The 21,252-nt window shown below is 44.2% G+C and overlaps 1 protein-coding gene and 1 long non-coding RNA gene across 5 annotated transcripts in view; one reads left to right on the top strand and one right to left on the bottom strand.

Annotated features, from left to right (window-relative positions):
• Positions 1-21,252, top strand: part of LOC138266389 (uncharacterized) — a 517,771-nt gene that overhangs the window by 358,978 nt on the left and 137,541 nt on the right. Inside the window, exon 5 of one of the 3 annotated variants that reach the window (XR_011199497.1) lies at positions 17,509-18,122. The exons of the other annotated variants lie outside the window; for them this stretch is intronic. This is a non-coding gene — a long non-coding RNA (uncharacterized lncRNA). Of the gene's footprint in view, positions 1-17,508; positions 18,123-21,252 lie in introns of those variants that run through there. 3 annotated transcript variants of the gene reach the window in all.
• Positions 1-21,252, bottom strand: part of KLHL22 (kelch like family member 22) — a 132,879-nt gene that overhangs the window by 38,102 nt on the left and 73,525 nt on the right. The gene's annotated exons all lie outside the window — the stretch shown is intronic.

The raw sequence follows: 21,252 nt of genomic DNA, 5'->3' as shown, positions 1-21,252 counted from the left end.
CATGTAGTATCAGTCATAATACAGAGCCAGTCCAGCAGTGTTGCCAGGTCTGAAGCACACTACAAAGACAATTGGTTTTGGAAGATATGTATGGAAAATGTCACTTACCCAGTGTACATCTGTTGGTGGCATGTTCCGCTGCAGATTAACATGCTATGCATAGTCCTGCCATCTAGTGTTGGGCTTGGAGTGTTACAAGTTTTTTTTTTTCCGAAGAAGTGTTTTCGAGTCATGGTATCGAGTGACTCCTCCTCTTCGGCTCCATTGCGCATGGGCATCGACTCCATGTTAGATTGTTTTCCCGCAGAGGGTACGGTAGGAGTGATAGAGTATAAAGAAAAGAGATGTCCAATAGAGATATATATACAAATGGAATAGAGATATATATACATATGTACAAATGAATATTTTAACTTAAACGGCTACAGGCTCCCGGGGAGGCAGGAGGGTGCATGTGAATCTGCAACGGAACATGCCACGAACAGATGTACACTGGGTAAGTGACATTTTCCGTTCGATGGCATGTGTAACTGCAGATACACATGCTGTGCATAGACTACAAAGCAGTAATCCTCCTCAAAGCGGTGGTCAGCCTGTAGGAGTTGAAGTCGTTTGAAATAATGTTCTTAGCACAGCCTGTCCTACTGTGGCTTGTTGTGTTGCTAACACATCTACACAGTAATGTTTGGTAAACGTATGAGGTGTAGACAAAGTGGCTGCCTTACCTAGAAGGTAGGTTACCTAGAAAAGCCATTGTTGCTCCTTTCTTTCTAGTGGAGTGAGCCTTTGGGGTAACGGGTAACTCTCTATTAGCTTTAAGGTAACAAGTCTGTATGCATTTGACTATCCATCTGGCAATGCCCTGTTTAGATATAGGGTTACCAGCATGGGGCTTTTGGAAAGCAACAAATAATTGCTTAGTTTTTCAAAATGATTTTGTCCTGTCTATGTAATACATTAGTGCTCTCTTTATGTCTAATGTATGCAGTGCTCTTTCTGCTACTGAGTCTGGCTGTGGAAAGAAGACTGGGAGCTCTACAGTTTGGTTTAGATGAAACGGTGAAATAACTTTTGGCAGAAATTTCGGATTTGTGCGGAGAACCACTTTATGTTTGTGTACTTGTATAAATGGTTCTTCGATAGTGAACGCCTGTATTTCGCTAACTCTTCATAGTGAAGTGATGGCTTTTAGAAATGCTACCTTCCAAGTCAAGAATTGGATTTGGCAAGAATGCATGGGTTCAAAATGTAATACATTATAGCTCTTTTAATGTCCAATGTATGCAGCGCTCTTTCTGCTACAGAGTCTGGCTGTGGGAAGAAGACTGGGAGTTCCACTGTTTGTTGATATGAAACTGTGATATCACCTTTGGTAGAAATTTTGGGTTTGTCCGAAGTACCACTTTATGTTTGTGTACTTGTATGAAGGGTTGTTCAATAGTGAAAGCTTGGATTTCACTAACTCTCCTTAATGAAGTAATTGCAACTAGGAATGCAACTTTCCATGTTGAGTATTGAATCTGACATGAATGCATAGGTTCAAATGGTGGACCCATGAGTCGTGTGAGTACAATATTTAGATTCCACGAAGGCACTGGGGGTGTTCTTGGTGGTATGATGCGTTTGAGTCCTTCCATGAATGCTTTGATAACAGGGACTCTAAATAGAGAGGTGTGTTGTATATTTTGCAAATACGCTGAAATAGAAGTGAGATGTATTTTGATGGACGAGAAGGCTAAATTAGCTTTTTGCAGATGAAGCAAGTAACCTACAATGTCTTCTATTGATGCTGAAAGAGGGGCAGTCTGTTTAGATTGACAGTAAAACACAAACCTTTTCCATTTGTTGGCACAACACTGCCTGGTATTGGGTTTTCTAGCTTGTTTAATTACTTCCATACACTCTGTTGGAAGATGGAGATATTCAAACTCAAAGACTTCAGGAGCCAAATCGCTAGATTGAGTATTGCTGGATCCGTTGTTTGTTTTGTGTTAACAGGTCTGGGGCCAGATACATCAAAGCTTTTTACATTCGCAAACGGTGCGAATGCCCGTTTGCGAATGCAAAAAGCCATTTCAGAATGTATCAAAGGCATTCTGAACGCAATTTTAAGGAATCGCTAAAATAGCAATTCCTTAAAATTGCGACCCTGTTTAGAGAGTCGCAAATTGCGACTCTCTAAATAAGAAATCGCAAATAAGGATTCCTTATTTGCGATTTCTAAAGCACATGTAAGAAGCAATTCCTTAATGCGAATTGGGCATTAAGGAATCACTATTTACCACCAAGTTGAACTTGGTGGTAACCATGTACAAATTTTTTAAATGCATTTAAAATGCATTTTTTTAATTTACATGTAAAGCACACATGCCCTTTTGGCATGTGTGCAACTTACATGTTGTAAACAAATATTTTGGGGTGCAGCAGAGGGGGCCTGAGGCCCCCAGCACCCTGGACTTTGCATTCCCAAAAATTGCCAATTCCAGTTAGGAATTCGCAATTTGGGACGTGCAAAATATTCGCAAATATGGGCCGACAGGCCGATAGATGCGAATGGGGGCCGGTATCGCAATTTGCGAGTCGGTAATGGCATTTGCGATTTTTAAGAAATCGCTATTACCGAATCGCAAATGTGATACATTGCATTTTGCAAATCAGAAATAGCGATTTCTTAAAAGGCATCTTGATACATCTGGCCCCTGGTCTGTTGGGGAGTTTGATGTGTGGTACTACTGACAGATCTAACAGTGTTGTGTACCAGGGTTGACGTGCCCACGTTGGTGCTATGAGTTTGAGTTTGTTTTGATGCAGTTTGTTGACTAGAAATGGAATGAGCGGGAGAGGGGGAAAAGTGTAAGCAAATATCCCTGACCAGTTGATCCATAGAGCACTACCCTTGGTAGAGGGTGTGGGAACCTGGATGCGAAGTTTCGGCATTTTGCTTTTTTGCTGGTGGTGAATAGGTCTATGTCTGGCGTTCCCCAGTGATGAAAGTATGTCTGAAGCACTTGGGGATGAATTTCCCACTTGTGTGTTTGTTGATGATCTCGGCTGAGAACATCTGCCAATTGGTTGTGTATCCCTGGAATGTATTGTGCTACCAGGTGAATGTTTTTGTGTATTGCCCAATTCCAAATCTTTTGTGCTAGAAGGGACAGTTGCAATGAGTGGGTCCCTCCTTGTTTGTTTAGGTAATACATTGTAGTCATGTTGTCTGTTTTGATTAGAATGTGTTTGTGAATGAGAAGAGGTTGAAAGGCTGAGTGCTAGGAATACAGCTAGCAATTCTAGGTGATTTATGTGAAGTTGTTTGTGTTTGGTGTCCCATTGTCCTTGAATCTTGTGATTGTTGAGGTGTGCTCCCCATCCAATCATTGATGCATCTGTTGTAAGTGTGGTTTGAGGCATAGGGTCTTGAAATGGCCGACCTTTGTTTAAATTTGTGGATTTCCACCACTGAAGTGATATGCATGTTTGGCGGTCTAGCAACACTAGATCTTGAAGTTGACCGTGTGCCTGTGACCACTGTTTTGCAAGACACCGTTGTAAGGGCCGCATGTTTAGTCTTGCATTTGGGACAATGGCGATGCATGATGCCATCATGCCCAACAGTTTCATTACAAATTTGACTGTGTACTGTTGGTTAGACTGAATTTGTGCCAATACATTGTGGAATGTTTGTACCCTTTGTGGACTTGGGCTTGCAAGTGCTGTTTGCGTATTTAGTGTGGCTCCTAAATACTGTTGAATTTGCACCGGTTGCAAGTGGGATTTTTGGTAGTTTAGGGAGAACCCTAGTGTGTAGGGTTAGTATTACATAATGTGTATGGTTTTGACACCGTGTATGACTGTTGGATTTTATTAGCCAATCGTCCAGATAGGGAAAGACATGGATGTGTTGCCTTCTTAGGTAGGCTGCAACTACCGCAAGGCATTTTGTAAATACTCTGGGAGCTGTTGTTATCCCAAAGGGTAACACTTCGAACTGGTAATGTTTTCCCCGTATTACAAACCTGAGATTTTTCTGTGCACTGGATGGATGGGTATGTGAAAATACGAATCCTTGAGGTCTAATGTTGCAATAAAATCTTGTTGTATAAGCAGTGGGACTACATCCTGTAGTGTTACCATGTGAAAGTGTTCTCATAGGATGTAAAGGTTGAGAGTTCTGAGATCTAGTATTGGTCTCAAGGTTCCATGTTTTTTGGGAATAAGGAAGTACAGGGAGTAAACCCCTGTTCCTATTTGATCTTGTGGTACAAGCTCCATGGCTTGTTTGAGTAATAGTGACTGTACTTCTTGCAACATGGAGATGTGTTGGGAGGAGAGTTTGTGTGGTTTTAGAGGTATATCTGGGGGAATTTGTGCCAATTCTATGCAGTAACCATTGCGGATAATAGACAATACCCAGTTGTCTGTTGTAATAGGTAACCAATTTTTGTGGAAAGTTTGCAGTCTTCCACCCACAGGGGAAGTGTGATGAGGGAAGACGTGGAGAGAGTCACTGTTTTGGCTGTGAGGCTTGTTTTGCTGGCTGATATTTTCCCCTTCCTCTGGGGAATTGGCCTTTATAAGTTCCTCTAAACCCATCTCGTTGGTATTGAGGCTGGTAAGATGATTTGGATTGTGAGGTGGATGCCTTAGGTGTTTGTGCTCTAAAACCACCCCTGTATTGAGGTTTCCGAACTGAACCTCTGTACAGTGTAGTATACAGACCACCCATGGCTTCAGCGGTGTCTGAGTCTTTCTTCATCTTTTCAATGGCCGTATCAACTTCTGGGCCAAAAAGCTGTTTCTCATTGAATGGCATATTAAGGACAGCCTGCTGGATTTCAGGCTTAAACCCTGACGACCGAAGCCATGCGTGTCTCCAAATAGTGACAGCAGTATTGATTGTCCTAGCTGCTGTGTCTGTTGAGTCTAGGGCTGATCTATTCTGCTTGTTAGTAATAGCCTGCCATTCCTCGACTATTTGCTGTGCCCTCTTTTGTTGGTCTTTGGGGAGATGCTGGATGGTATCTTTCATCTCGTCCCAGTGGGCCCTATCATACCTAGCCAGTAGTGCTTGGGAGTTGGCTATTCTCCATTGATTGGCTGCTTGCGAAGCTACTCTTTTGCCAGCAGCATCGGATTTTCTGCTCTCCTTGTCTGGTGGTGGTGCATCACCAGATGACTGAGAGTTGGCCATTTTCCTTGCTGCACTCACAACTACAGAATCAGGAGGCAGTTGTTGAGTAATGAATGCCAGGTCAGAGGGAGGTGGTTTATATTTTTTCTCCACTCTGGGAGTGATGATCCTGGCCTTGCCTGGCTCTTGAAATATTTGATGTGCGTGCTTTAACATGCCTGGAAGCATGGAAAGGGACTGGTAAGTAGTGTGAGTGGAGGATAATGTATTAAGGGGAAAATCATCCTCAAAAGGCTCGGTGTGCATGGCGACATTGTGGTATTATGCCGCCCTAGCCAGAACTTGAGTGTATCCAGTTCTATCTTCTGGTGGTGATGGTTTGGAAGGATAGCAGTCTGGGCTGTTATCCAGAATGGGATCTGGATCATAGAGATCCCATGGATCGACATTGTCCTGTTGTGAATCTACAGAATGTACAGGAGACTGTGCAGGTGTAGGAGTAGTAGGTGGAGATACAATCAGGTGAGGAGAATGAGGAGGAGACTGATGAGCTGAAAATTGTGAAGGTGGAGATTTTTGCTTAGGCCTTGGCACTTTAGCTGGTGGCTGATCAGTGTCCAGTTGTCCTTGAAGGGCTAGCTTCCTCTTAGTCTTCAGAGGAGGTGCAGTTATAATCTTGCCAGTGTCTTTATGAATATGAATTCTGGCCTGCCTTTCATCAATGTCCTCCATTTGTGTGAGTTCCTCTGAAAATCTATGGCTTTCTTTAAGTTGTTTCGAAAGTCCATGCTCCTCTGTGTAGCTGGGTCTTTACGGCTCCGAAACCGGTTTTCTCGGGATCGAAAGGCCAGGAGTGGATGTTGGCCTCGGCTCCAAAAGCGATTTTCGAGGCTTCAACTCCATGGGTCGGTGTTTGTCTGTTTCTGAGCCAGTGCTTTGGCTCGAGTCCGAAGGCTTCGGTGCTGTGGCCTTTCTCGGTGCCGAAGTTGTTGCTTGGTCACCGGAGGTCTTTTTACGGGTTGAGCCATAGCCTTCTGGCAGTGGCGTTCCAGAGGCCTTATGTTTAGGCTTGGATTGGACAGGGGCAGGTGTACTCACGTGCTGTCCTGCCGTGACCGGTCATTCCTCCTCCGACTCCTGCTCAGAACTGGACCCTCGGACGGAGACTGCGGTGTGCATAATCTCCTCTTCCTCCACGTCGAGATGTTCGGTGCTTCTCAACGCCATTTCCAACCTTCGCACTCTTTTGTCTCATAGAGTCTTCTTCAAGCGGAATGATCTGCAGGCCTCCCAAGTATCCTCTCGATGGTCTGGAGACAGACAGAGATTACAGACAAGATGTTGGTCTGTATATGGGAACTTGGCATGGCACGAGCACAGAAGCGAAATGGGGTCCTGTCCACGAGGCTTCCACGTGGTCAGCCCGAGTTGGGCGCGGGTGCCCCGAAGGGCGAGTAAAGAAGTTGGATCCGACGGTACCAAAGTGTCGAAGAGAGATGATACGTGATCGAAACAATACCGACGAATTAGAGAGTTTTTAGAACTTTTCCGACTCTAACTACCGGAGCGAAAAGAAACACGTCCAAACCTGATGGCGGAAAGAAAACAATCTAACATGGAGTCGGTGCCCATGCGCAATGGAGCCGAAGAGGAGGAGTTACTCGATCCAGTGACTCAAAAACACTTCTTCGAAGAAAAACAACTTGTAACACTCCGAGCCCAACACTAGATGGCAGGACTATGCATAGCATGTGTATCTGCAGCTACACATGCCATTAAACATATACATACATATATATATATATATATATATATATACAGGGATGTGGAATTCCTATCGCCCGACGCCCGGGACATCTTGTTTGGGGTCAAGGGCAACAAGTTTTTATGTTTACTTTGTCCTTGGGACAAGTAGGCCCAACCCCCTGCAGCACAAACCCTTTGGCTGCCTGTTTACAGAGAGTTGAACTCTCTGCAGTTGAGGTAATGTGTTTCCAAAAGATAATGCTGTTCGAACTTGTATTTATGGTTCATTATTTGAAAGCCTACATTATTAGGGTGCGTGCTGTAAATAAATGTTTTAAGGTCACACTTCACTACTGACGTTGGTTCCAGTACAAAAAAACAAAAACGTGTACACACATGTTTGAAAAGTTTAGGCTAAGAGGCTAAGTATAATGCTCCCAGAATGCTCTTTGATTATATGCAAATGAAGTGTCATTTAGTAAAATGTGTTGATGCATGCTAGTATTTCCCAAAAATATTTCTAATGGAAAATCAGTGTAACCATTTTCAACACGATTATGGGAAGCATGAAAATAAACAAACACTGACAAAGCCAACCGATCTGACATATTTTTATAAGTCTTTTAGTTTCATCAATGCGTGTCTTGTTTTGACATGGCTTTTGTAACACTTTATTGTTGTGGGAGCTACCAGGCCCTCAACATTGTAACAAACATTGGCAAACCCCCCCCAAAAAAGTTTTTGAACTCTTAAAGCACGCGTTGCCACCAGCGGCATAACAAAGGCCCCGCAGCCGCCCTCCAGGGGGCCCCGTCAGCACAGCACCTGCCCTGAGTGAGTCTGGAGAGGGGGCTCCTCCATGTTCTTTGCAAAGGGGCACCCTCCAGTTTCGTTACGTCACTGATTGCCACTGTAGTTCCTGACACTGAACAAAACTACTTTGTGTGGCAATATGCTCCTGGTGGAAGAGCAGAATGCGATCACTCACAGTAAAGCCAGCCGAAAGAGAGAGAAATAGAAGTTTAATAAAAACAAAATGTCTTTGTTAACACCAGACCTAATTAGGGACCAAGACCCACATGTAGGTAGCTTTTTGCATGTCGCAAACAGCGACTTTCGCTGTTTGCGACGTGCAAAAAGCACATTGCGATGCACAAACCCAGTTTTGCGATTCAGTAACCTGGTTACCGAATCACAAAACGGGTTTGCGACTCGCAATTAGTAAGGGGTGTTCCCTTCCTAATTGCAACTCGCAGTGCAATGTAGGATTGTTTTGTGACCGCGAATGCGGGTGCACACCAATCGCAGTTTGCACCCATTTCAAATGGGTGCTAACACTTTCGCAAAAGGGAAGGGATCCCTATGGGACCCCTTTCCCATTGTGAATGTCACTGTAAACATTTTTTCAGAGCAAGCAGTGGTCCTGCGGACCACTGCCGGCTCTGAAAAAATTAAACGAAAATGTTTCATTTTTCGTTTTTGTTATGCATCTCGTTTTCCTTTAAGGAAAACGGGCTGCATTACAAAAAAAAAAAAAAAAAAAACTGCTTTATTGAAAAGCAGTCACAGACATGGTGGTCTGCTGTCTCCAGCAGGCCACCATTCGTGAGGGGGTCGCAAATTGCGACCCACCTCATGATTATTCATGAAGTGGGCATTTGCGAAGCCCTTGCGAATCACAGATGGTGTCAAGGACACCATCCTACATTTGGATTTGCGACTCGCAATTTGCAGGTCACAAATCTGAACCTACCTACTTGGGGCCCCAAATTCTTAAAGAAAGTCACAAAAGTGCACCCATGGTATATGTTGTACCCCTATAAAATATTTGTGAACTGTATTTTAGCGTGGGTAAATACGATGTGTAGATTTGCTCATGTGAAAATCTATTGAGCATTTGCAAGTTCATTTTCCCTCCAGCACTTTCTTCCCAACCCTGGAAGAAGTTCTAATTCTGCCATTGTCAGGAGTAAATGTCCAACCTTTCTTATTATGGGAAAATATTAGAGAGAAGCTGGTAAAAATCTTTAAAACATGCAGGTTAGTAGGTTTGCAGACTCAAAGGCATTCCAGCCCTGGAACTATTGCTTTCTGCTTCCTCCAGCCCCAGTATGCAGATCTGCTACAGTGGGGATTGAAATTCCAAGTATTCAAGCCCTACTATGGTAGTAGCCCTGGCATAATCAGAGAGGCTATTAATTGCTGCCATAATTTGTCGCCACACTACATGGCACCAAAGGGACAAGTAGATCCTTTTACAGGACAAGTAGATTTGAGAAGCAACCTGTCCCCTGGACAAGTAGATATTTTAATAAATTCCACACCCCTGATATATATATATATGCATGCCTTAGAGGTCTTCCTCCTGTTTTATAAATTAGCATCATTCATTCATTAAGAAGTACTATAGAGGAACGCATAGAAATGGAGCAAGTTGGATGTGCTGAATCCAAAAGAAACCTGAGCTGATAAAGACTGTACTTCTCTGCCATCTACCTAATTAAGCCCAGGGCTATTTCACCCAACTGTTCAGATTTTGTAGGAGGGAGATCAATCCAGGAGCGCTTTTTACCACTCCCTTACTACCCATCCCCTCATCCCACAATCCTGCATGCTGTTAAGGGGATGTGCACACTCAATCGCAACATCCATTTAGAGTTTTCCTATTATGGTTCCTCTAGACAAGCACCTCTTCTTTGCCAACACCTACTAGTCCATCCTTACGCCCAACACTTATCCTGCTGCTCTGCTATCTGTGAGAATCCCGAAAAGGCACCTCCTATTTCGGCCTTCCATGTTCTTTGCCCAGCCTCATGAGTTCAACCCTTTTTAACCCTGTACCACTTCTTGCCAATGTTTCACTGCATGCCCTGTCCCAAGGCCCCTACACCGACCTCACAAAACCCTATGCCTTCTTCTGCTTCCACCTCATTGGTCATGGTCTTCCTCCTCTGACAAGTCTTCCTCACTGAAGAGAGTATAAATACTTGGCCTTTTTTCTATTGAACTCTTTATTCCTAGTCAATGTTTGTACACCAATTTTATTTTGTTTTCCTTGTTTGTTTATACATCACTTCTTTGGCTTGGAATTTTCTCTGCGAAGGGTTTCTAATAGCCTGCCAAATCAAGACAACCAAATGTGCAGCTACACGCCTGTTACACCAAAACAATAGGTCATCTATACAGTGCAAGTCCCTAAAACATAACAAATAACATCCGAGTGCAATTCAGGTTGTACAATCTACAAATTCAATACATTACTTACACCTATGTATATTAAATGCAAAAAAGCAGCTACTCAAAATGTTACTGTGTCCAATTTTAGATTGGTTCAGATTTTAATGATATTTGTGGACTGAGGCACTGGCAAGATGTGTCGCAGTTATGACATGTGTGTAAATACACAGCTGAAGTTTACTTTTTTTTTAATGTTCAGGTCCTTGCTCAATGGTAAGTTTGTATTTGTGGGCTTGCTGAATCTCCACCTTCTGACAAATTATTTTATTTAAAAAACGAACAGAATCGAAATTCCCTTGCCTTCTGAATAGCAAGGTCATCATGTTTCTGCAATTTAACCAACAATGAGCAGATGTTCACAACCCATGATCACTCACGGTCTATGTACCACTAACAGAGCTCCGGCAGATGTTCCCCACACCAAACACCTAGATGTAACTTATAAGGAATACTTCCAACCACAGATTCCTCAACCTTTTGAATATCCCCATGCACAAGAAACTGCTTGAATGATGTAAGTTTCAAGTAATTGCACCTGCATGCCGCTAAGTGGTGCCATCAGGCTCTGTAGCAGTCCCACACAACCTCTAGAAGCGATGGCGCAGGGCTGCATTTTGGCGCCACCCTTGGACACAGAGTTCAGTTCCATTTTCCAGCGTCCTTCAATGAAGAAGATTGGGAGGCAAAACTACTTCACAGAACTCAAAAAGTGGGGATGATACTCTTAATAACTGACTTGTTCTCATTCCAAGTTATAAGTCACTTCCACTCCAGGTCCCTTTTGTGCTCCAAGACTGCAGGTAAGTCAAAGTCCAAATCGTGGCATATATACAAAAGATCAAGTGGGATGTGTTTCACTCTTGTCACTCCCACAAATTAGAGAAGCTGTGTAGTCAACACTCCAAAGATCTGACTCCACAGTTGTTTCCTGGGTCAGTGTGGAACTCTCAGCAGGTAATGGCGTTCAAAGAGGCCATGCTGCAAATTTTCAGAACAGTGCTAACTTCCTTTGGTGAGTTTTCAGGCCTCATGAAGTCGCAGGGTTGTTCTCTCCATTTCAGAAGATGGCCCCTTCCCTGCACTGAATGAAGCTGCTGGGCCTTTTCCCATCTCCCCATCAGCCTATGCAGGTGCTGACAGCTCAGGCGCCGACCAAACCTCCAATGGCACCCTACTTGGATCCACTTCTGATGCCAATTTTTGATCCAGAGCCAACACTTTCCTGTGTCGGGCCTATATCTTTTTATAGGATACCAATGGATGATCCTCAGCCTCTTCCTAGATGCTGGTGGTACCAGAGGCTGTAGGTCCTGTTTGACTCAGTTTCAGATGTGGTTCAAGGGCTCCTAAATGGACTGCAGTATGAGGTCAACAATGAGGAGGCAGGCAACTTGCTTCCTCCTCATTATACTGATGATGACCTACACCTACATTTATAAAATGTTAGTGACTTGGAAACATCTCCTAACAGAGAACTGAAATCTCTACCAGCACCCTCCACTGAGAAAAGTGTCTCTTTCGCTGTTGTTGTCAATAGAGCAAAAATGTCAGATCGATGGATGCATAAAACTGGTCAGAGGGGTTACATCATGCACTTCACATCTTCCCTCCTCATACCCAGGGGTGTGGAATTTATTAAAATATCTACTTGTCCAGGGGACAGGTTGCTTCTCAAATCTACTTGTCCTGTAAAAAGATCTACTTGTCCCTTTGGTGCCATGTAGTGTGGCGACAAATTATGGCAGTGATCTCATTATGTAAGAGCTCTGATAATAGCCTCTCTGATTATGCCAGGGCTACTACCATAGTAGGGCTTGCAGTTTCAATCCCTATTGTAGCAATTTCCTTATTTTGCCACCTTTCTGCAGATCTGCATACTGGGGCTGGAGGAAGCAGTAAGCAATAGTTCCAGGGCTGGAATGCCTTTGAGTCTGCAAACCTACTAACCTGCATGTTTTAAAGATTTTCACCAGCTTCTCTCTAATATTTTCCCATAATAAGAAAGGTTGGACATTTACTCCTGACAATGGCAGAATTATAACTTCTTCCAGGGTTGGGAAGAAAGTGGCTGGAGGGAAAATGAACTTGCAAATGCTCAATAGATTTTCACATGAGCAAATCTACACATCGTATTTACCCATGCTAAAATACAGTTCACAACTATTTTATAGGGGTACGACATATACCATGGGTGCACTTTTGTGACTTTCTTTAAGAATTTGGGGCCACATGTAGGTAGGTTCAGATTTGCGACCCGCAAATTGCGAGTCAGAGCGACTCGCAATTTGCGAGTTGCAAATCTGAATGTAGGATGGTGTCCCTGACACCATCTGTGATTCGCAAGGGCTTCGCAAATGCCCACCTCATGAATAATCATGAGGTGGGTCGCAATTTGTGACCCCCTTGCGAATGGCGGCCCTCACAGGGATGGTGTCCTGCTGGAGACAGCAGACCACCATGTCTGTGACTGCTTTTCAATAAAGCATTTTTTTTTTTTTTTGTAATGCGCCCGTTTTCCTTAAAGGAAAACGAGATGCATTACAAAAACAAAAAATGAAACGTTTTCTTTCATTTTTTCAGAGCAGGCAGTGGTCCGCAGGACCACTGCCTGCTCTGAAAAAATGTTTACAGTGACATTCACAATGGTTTTGCGAAAGTGTTAGCACCCATTTGAAATGGGTGCAAACTGCGATTGGTTTGCGCCCGCGTGCACGGTCACAAAACAATCCTACATTGCACTGCGAGTCGCAATTAGGAAGGGAACACCCCTTCCTAATTGCGAGTCGCAAACTCGTTTTGCGATTCAGTAACCAGGTTACCGAATCGCAAAACTGGGCTTGTGCATCGCAATGTGCTTTTTGCACGTCGCAAACAGCTAAAGTCGCAGTTTGCGACATGCAAAAAGCTACCTACATGTGGGTCTTGGTCCCTAATTAGGTCTAGTGTTAACAAAGACATTTTGTTTTTATTAAACTTCTATTTCTCTTTCTTTCGGCTGGCTTTACTGTGAGTGATCGCATTCTGCTCTTCCACACGGAGCATATTGGCACACAAAGTAGTTTTGTTCAGTGTCAGGAACTACAGTGGCAATCAGTGACGTAACGAAACTGGAGGGTGCCCCTTTGCAAAGAACATGGAGGAGCCCCCTCTCCAGACTCACTCAGGGCAGGTGCTGTGCTGAAGGGGCCCCCTGGAGGGCAGCTGCGGGGCCTTTGTTATGCCACTGGTGGCAACGTGTGCTTTTAGAGTTCAAAGATTTTTGGGTTTTTTTTGCCAGTGTTTGTTACAATGTTGAGGGCCTGGTAGCTCCCACAACAATAAAGTGTTACAAAAGCCATGTCAAAATAAGACACGCATTGATGAAACTAAAAGACTTATAAAAATATGTCAGATCAGTTGGCTTTGTCAGTGTTTGTTTATTTTCATGCTTCCCATAATCGTGTTGAAAATGGTTACACTGATTTTCCATTAGAAATATTTTTGGGAAATACTAGCATGCATCAACACATTTTACTAAATGACACTTCATTTGCATCTAATCAGAGAGCATTCTGGGAGCATTATACTTAGCCTCATAGCCTAAACTTTTCAAAAATGGATATACATGTTTTTTTTTTTTGTACTGGAACCAACGTCAGTAGTAAAGTGTGACCTTAAAACATTTATTTACAGCACTTACCCTAATAAGGAAGGCTTTCAAATAATGAACCATAAATACAAGTTCGAACAGCATTGTCTTTTGGAAACACATTACCTCAACTGCAGAGAGTTTCACTCTCTGTAAACAGGCAGCCAAAGGGTTTGTGCTGCAGAGGGTTGGGCCTACTTGTCCCAAGGACAAAGTAAACATAAAAACTTGTTGCCCTTGACCCCAAACAGGATGTGTCGGGCGATAGGAATTCCACATCCCTGATACCCTACCTTTATTTTTACTCAAACATCAGTGGATCATGCCATCATCCTTCTAGAGCAACAAGTTCTATCACTTTTGCCAAAGGGGTCATAGAGAGGGTTCCAGAGGTAGAAATAGGCAAGGGGCATGCATTCCGCTATATCTTGGTGGTCAAAAAAGGCTTCAAGCTGATTTTGGATCTATGTCCGTTTTTTCCAGAGAGCCCAAACACTTGTTGGGATCACTCATCGTGAGGGCAAATGAGCTCAGCTCGTGTCAGGTGGCAGACAATAATGACATTTTCATTCAGAGGGGGATGAGGGTATGTGTGTTCAATAAGGCATGCACTGGGTGGATCTTTTAATTACTGCAGAAAAGGCGTGGTGTCACGATGACTGCACTCTTGAGTGTCCACCTAGAGGGTCTCTGGGGATACATTCTGTTTCTAAGGGGACACAGGGCATTTGCATGTCTTTCCACCACTATCTCTTCTGCCCAAAGTTCTGAAGCATATCAGGATGGAACATGATCACATCATATCAATAGCTCTTAATTGAGCCAAAGGAGAGTGCTTACTTGATCTGCTAAGCCTGAGTATTTGCCCACCTATAGCCAAATGCCAGAATCTGCACTTCCATGCATGGAGACTAAGATGACAACAACTGACATTTGTTATTTAAGTCATAAGTTATGATGAGGTTGCTCAAAGGCCTGTTGTACTGGTTGCCACCAGAGCCTTTCATTTTGCCTCTATGGGGCCTTAATTCGGTCCATATGTTCCTAATGTGCACACATTTCAAGCCCATGCACAATTGTTCTCTGTGACAGCTCACCATCAAGACAGTGTTTTTTAGTGCAATTACCTCTGCACACCACCTCAGGGGATTGCATTGGTTTTTACTAATCAAGCAATAAAAATCTATCTATCTATCAGTGGATTACAGGTGCTACCAGTGCATCCCACGTGCATCACTATTTTGCCTGACAAATTGGTGCTGAGAAATTCCGCTTCATTTCTGCCCTTCCATGCAAGTCAGTCCATTACTCTACCTACATTTTTCTCTCAGCCACATCCCTTTAATGAAGATGCTTCATTTGGTTAGACCCAAGGAGAGCTCAGAGTTTCTACATCAAGTGTATCACAGAGTTGAGTTGATGGCCAGCTTGCTGTGGGGTTTGGCAGTGGTAAGCAGGGGAAGGCGGTGCACAAGTGAACCCTGTCCAGATGGATCATCCTGTGATTAAAGACATGTGATGACCTGACAAGAAGGAGCACATAGATGGCCTACATGCTCATGCCACCAGAGCCAAACTGCTTCAAAGGTCTTGAAGAGGAGTATCCCAGTACAGGGCATCTGCCAGTCTGCTGTGTGGGCATCCCTGCATGCATTCATCAAGCACTACTGCCTCAGCAGTCAAGTCCAGAAAAGGGGCTATATTGCCCACTTATTCCTCAGGACATCTTGTTTTGACGCCACTGCTCAGGCATCACACCTTAAGGGACGGACTGCCTGGGAATTGATTCAAAAGGTGAGGAATCTACAGTGGCAAGCATCCATCGGTAATTCTTTTTCTGGCAGACACTCTATATAACTGCAGATTTCTCACCATCCTCCCTGCTCCCCATTCTGTGGAGTGTTCATCTTTGATTATTAAAAAGGGGCCTACTCTAGATTCAGCACACTCTCATCTCCAACTTGTCATGGTTGGTCCACATGTGCTAGGGTGGACGAGCTCAAGGTGAACTGACTAATTGAACGCAAAGACCTAAAAGCATCCTTGAAAACACACCAAGGGCTCTCGATGGGTTCAACACTACTGGAGCAGAGGCTTTGGGTATATGCTGTGGGACCCCCATTATAGGGTAGCCTAGAATCTACAACTAATCACACTACATCACTCAAAGAGATTTCAAGTGACAAAAGCAGCATTGCCTAGTTCCACAAGACTGCAGATCTGCCCAAACCTTGTGTTTAGGGCAACTCTAAAATACCCAGGAAACCCCTGAAAAACATGTTGTGTAGCCAGCCTCTATGATGTAAGTACTGGATAGAGCTCTCACCTCCAGGTGGATTTTAAGTACCCTCAAACCTTTGCTCAAAACTTTAACAGAGAGTTCACATTTATAGAAAATATGTTTACATTTGTATTGCTTGCATAGCTTACATTCAACTCACATTTTCAGTTGAGTTGGCATTTTAGCATTACAATAAATGGGAATTTACCTCCAAAAATGTACTTCCGGCTGAGCAAATGCTTTAAACAAGGAACTGACATTAAAAATGTTACCTCAATTTACAAATGAAAAGTGACTCAAAATATAATCACTTTGCGTTTGAGATGAACCATTCCAGGGTGGCTCTTATCAAAGCTAGGGGAATTACTCAAAAGTCTAAACCAGCATCCTGCTTATGTCAACCTTTGTTCAAAAGCCATTAACACATATTACTTCTGTGAAATATGCTCATTAGAACATTTGTTACTTGGAGATTTAAGTGGTTGTACAACTTTTTAATCATCATCTCGACAGTTTCCTTTAATTGGCAGTATTAAAGTCTGGTTCAAGTATTTCTTTGAAGCTGTATGCTCTGTTCTGTATAAGTAAATGGTGTAAAAAATGTTATAGTAGACCGGACGCATATATGCATGATTGCAATTTCAAGAAATATAAGCATCTGATTCCAGAGGTGGTGCCTAATCCGAGTTAAGGAGATGTGCATTAATATTTCTCCTTAGATGGAAATATATTTCTAAAACCTCATCATGCTCTAGTAAGTAACTTTTAAAAATGTGTAACTACTGGATGCCTACTCTAGTCAAATTAAAATATGTAAAGTATATATCATAGCCAGACAAGGACTAATTATTGACCCAAGCTCTCTACTATTGGTGAAATCTAGAATAAACTTTTCTGTTTTGGGGTGACTCCAACTTTGATGGAACACTTTTAAAGAATTGAAAAAAATATTGTCAAGAACTAAGCAATTCAAAGTTCAACAATGAAGGGATGTAGAAAGTGCCACACGTCTGATTCAATAGTTGAGGGTTCGGGGGGAAGGCTCAAAACAATGTTCTCAAGCACCACAGAAATGTATACCAGTTCCCACATTTCTTTTTGCACAGTGCACATATATTTTGTTTGATCTTCTGGATCTGTAAGTATATGACATCATTGTTTTGTTACCCTGCACGATACACAAGTCCAAAGCATTTGGTGTCGCAAGAAAGTGGCTGTTTTGGAATTCCCTTGACAATGCCCTAAATCACACACAAGTTACAAGGTTTCTAGTTTTAAAACTGTAAAAAGTTGTAAAAGTTTGAAATTTGTTGATTTTATGCACTGCACATATAAACATGAAGTAGATTTAAGCACAACCTACACTAGTGCAACACCAAATCATTCATTTTGACTTGAATACCCTACTTTTAAAAGTTGCCTTTGGCTTCATCATGCCATTGTAAAGTTCAGATTTAAAAGGAAATTAAAAGTAATTCCCCCTCACAGGATTGCCGCCTTGAAGTGGTCGAGAAGCTTGCATGTCTCAGTGACCTAGAGAGCTATACTGGTGGGAACTTATTTTCCTGGCAGGCTCGCCCTAACCAGAAAGGTCAATGGATGGAGCCCAGACGAAGCATGATCCACTGCCCCAGCACGTTGGGTGCTGGGCACAAGGATAACAATTTTGTCCCATAAAAAGCATTTGTTATGGAAACAACAACAAAAACCACTAACTCTTCTGGACATGAGGGACTTCCAGAGATTCCGCATGAGATATGCATGGCTGACAGAATTCAAGGCCGCACAGAAACTACTGACAGGATGATGAAAGTTCTGAGCACCAACTTCAAGTCAAGACTCAGATTGTGGAATGTACGGACTATGTATGACACAGGAAAGGTGGCTCAAGTAACATCTGGGATGAGGCACTACAAACTCACATACTGGGAGATGTTGAAAGTAGGTGGACCAGATCTGGTAGAATGAAAACCACCACAGAAGAGATGGCACTGTAATTAGGAAGGGACAATGTCCAACATCACCAATGAGTATTCATCATCCTGAGCAAAGGAACTGAGAAATGCCGAATTGAGTGGAATTCGGTCATGTACAGACCTATGACAACCAGGTTAAAAGGCAGAAATCTCAGAGCCTGGCGTCTCCAATGTCACAATGGACTGTGTGCCGGACACGTTGCTGATTGACTCGATAAAGAGCTAATCCTACTGTTGGTGTTATGTTTTTTCTCTACTTCTGTGAGACTCTGTTGGTTGGCATGGGGAGTGACTGCCACGGGCCTCTGCTGCTTATGCATGGTTTGTTGACCTCCCGGGGTGCTGGTGTTGCATGATGGTGGCCTGTTCACGCTCTTGTGGTCTGCGATCCTCTTTCTATGCAGGACGGCGGGGCTCCTACTTTGAAATCAGTGGTTACTGTAATGAATGAAGGCTGGCGGTGTCTGGTACCCCCCCTTCCTGTGTTGTTCCTGCCCCATGTACTAGGTGGGCACACATTGGTCTACTGTTGCATTGTGTTTGTCTGGGGAGGGGTAAGTGGGGGGGTGTTGTTTGCGTCATGGGGGGGGGGGTTCTATCCTGCATCGTCACAGATATGGGGATAAATATTGTTTCCTGACGTGAATGCCTACGGGCTGGTCACTATGTGGTAGAGGGTGCCCTCCTTCCTAAAGTGTCATAAAACCAGCATAGCCTGTCTACAGAAGACACACTTACACAATGCACAGGCAGAGCAGCTGGCTAAGAAGTGGAGAGGTCAGGTGTTCCATGCCTCCTACTCTGTGTACGTCAGGGGAATGCTGGTTTGGGTGGCATTAGGTATACCATTTCCCCTTACTTATGTAGGGGCTGATGTTGCAGCGGATATGTGCTACTGCAGGGTATGCTGGAGGGGAAGGCTGTGTCCCGGCTCAACACTTATGCTCCAAATGTGACAATCCAAACTTCTTTTACATGGTTACCGGACTTGTTCAGTCAGGATGCAGATCCATGCCTGGTGTGCAATTCCCCCATTGTTGAAGGAATTTATATGCCTCTCACTCACTCAGAACATGTTCAGTAGGTTGGACAGGGTGTTGGTGGTGGGGATCCCCCTCGCTGTGTGGTTGGCTGTCTCACATCTAGCTAGATTCTTGTCTGATCACTCTGCGGTGTGCTGCATGCTAAACTGGGTGGGGGCCACGGCGCAGAGATGTGTGTGGAGATTCCCTTTGAGGTCCTGTTGGTCGCAGTGGGTAGGGAGTCGGTGACTCAGGAGTAGACCGACTATATGGAGTACAACTGGATCGCTTGCACAGCCTTCGAATGGGAGGCTATGAAGGCTGTGTTGCGAGGGCAATGCATAGGGTTAACGTGTGGGGCGTGGCACCAGCTACAGGAGGAGCTTTATACAGCAGAGAATAGGGTGGCCGGCATGCAGGTGCAGAACTTGCCTGATTCGGTATTACACAGGGACAACGTGTAGTGGCACATAACACTTGGGACAGACTGGACAAGTACACACTGAAACAGTATTGTCAGAGATTGCATCTGGAGGGAGACAAGTCAGGTAGGCTGCTGGCTTGGATTCTGTGATCAGAGGTGGTTGTCGCCCCTATTTCCCAACTGATCACAGTGAAGGTGCAATGTTAACCTTGAGGGCGAACATTCTGATGGCTTTTCAATGTCACTTGGAGGGAATGTACCACAGGAATTTGCAGATTACTTTTGACCATGTCAGGGCATTCCTGGGCAGTTTGGAGCTTCCACGGGTTGATGGTTAGTGGCTGCAGAGACTCCCATGGACCTAGCATTGGATGAGCGGTGTGAGGCGCTGCGGATGCTTTTGAAGTCAAAAGCACCTAGGGAGATGGGTTCTCGGCAGAGTTATACCTGGAGTTCTCTGCTACCTTCATGCAGGGTCTCCCTGAGGCCTTCCTGGAAGCCAGGGAGAGAGGGGTGCTACCGCCCACCATGAGGGAGGGAGACATCTGCATGTTGCTCAAGCCGGGTGGGGAAAGGTTGGACCCAGCGGTGTACAAGCCACTCACTATGATAAACATGAACATCAAAGTATTATGTATATTACCGGCCAAACGCTTGAACCCGGCTGTGAGTAGACTTGTGTATGGGGACCATTGTGGATTTAACCCAGCCACAGTACAGGGATTAATCTGATGTGACTGACCCATGTGCTTCATGAAGTGGAGGGCAGGAGTAAGAAAATGGTGTTGGTATCAATAGGCTTAGAAAAGGCGTCCAGGAATGGGGGTACCTGCTTGAGGTCCTGCCAGTCATGTGGTTCAGGCTGCAGTTTCGGGCTTGGATCCGATTACTGTATACCGGCCCTAGTGCAAGGGTTCGCGTGGGGAGGTTTCGGTTTGAAAGTTGGGAATTAGATAGGGGCACTCTGCAGGACTGTCGGCTGCCTCCTCTATTATTTGTGTTAGCGATTTAGCTGGTGGTGGTGCTGGCCTGCTGGGAATTGCATGAGCTTGGGGCAACGCAGCATATATTGTTGTTATATGCAGACAATGCTTTGTTTTATCTTAGGGCCCCCTGGGAATCCTTTGGGATTCTGCTGCGGCACCATGATGAATTTGGTGACATGTGCAGCCTGCATAGTCACCGCAGGAAGTCATTACTTTCCCTCTGGTGATGTTGGTGGGGACCCTGAGGCGTCAGCTGCCTATTATTGGGCTGAGATAGGAAGTTGAACGCTTCCGTTATCTTGGCGTAATGATGGCGCACACCAAGAAAGAGCAGTTGCAGCTCAATATGGGGCAGGTGCTGGACTTGCTGCATTTGTCGGTGTCCTTGAGAAACACATTGCCATTACTGCTTACTGGCAGGACTGCTATTGTGCTGCCTCTACACCATTCAGAGCTTCCTGTGCTCTTTACCCTTCAGAGTGTTTTGGCAACTAGATTCCTTACTTACCTCCCTTCTCTGTGCTGGAAAGCGCAGTCGGTGGCTCGAGTTAACTTGATGAGGAGTTACGAGGAGTGCGGCCTGGAGGTGCTGCAGCAGGAGTTTTATTATTTTGCTGTCACTATGCAGCACACTGCTAAGTGGCTGACGGACAGGGGCAACTGGATATTGGCTGGAATGGTTAACAATGCCGAGCTTTTGGCATTTATGATGTAGAGAGCGGGAGTATCAGATGATTTACCTTATGTGGTTAGACTACTCACATGTGGCAGAAACTTGTGGGTGTAGTGTGCCCTTCCTTTGGGAGCTTAATCAATCCTACAAG

This window comes from Pleurodeles waltl, chromosome 11 (assembly GCF_031143425.1).
Source record: "Pleurodeles waltl isolate 20211129_DDA chromosome 11, aPleWal1.hap1.20221129, whole genome shotgun sequence".
Taxonomy (NCBI): domain Eukaryota; kingdom Metazoa; phylum Chordata; class Amphibia; order Caudata; family Salamandridae; genus Pleurodeles; species Pleurodeles waltl.
The sequence above is the reverse complement of the archived record's forward strand: the minus strand, read 5'-3'. Positions and strand labels throughout refer to the sequence as shown.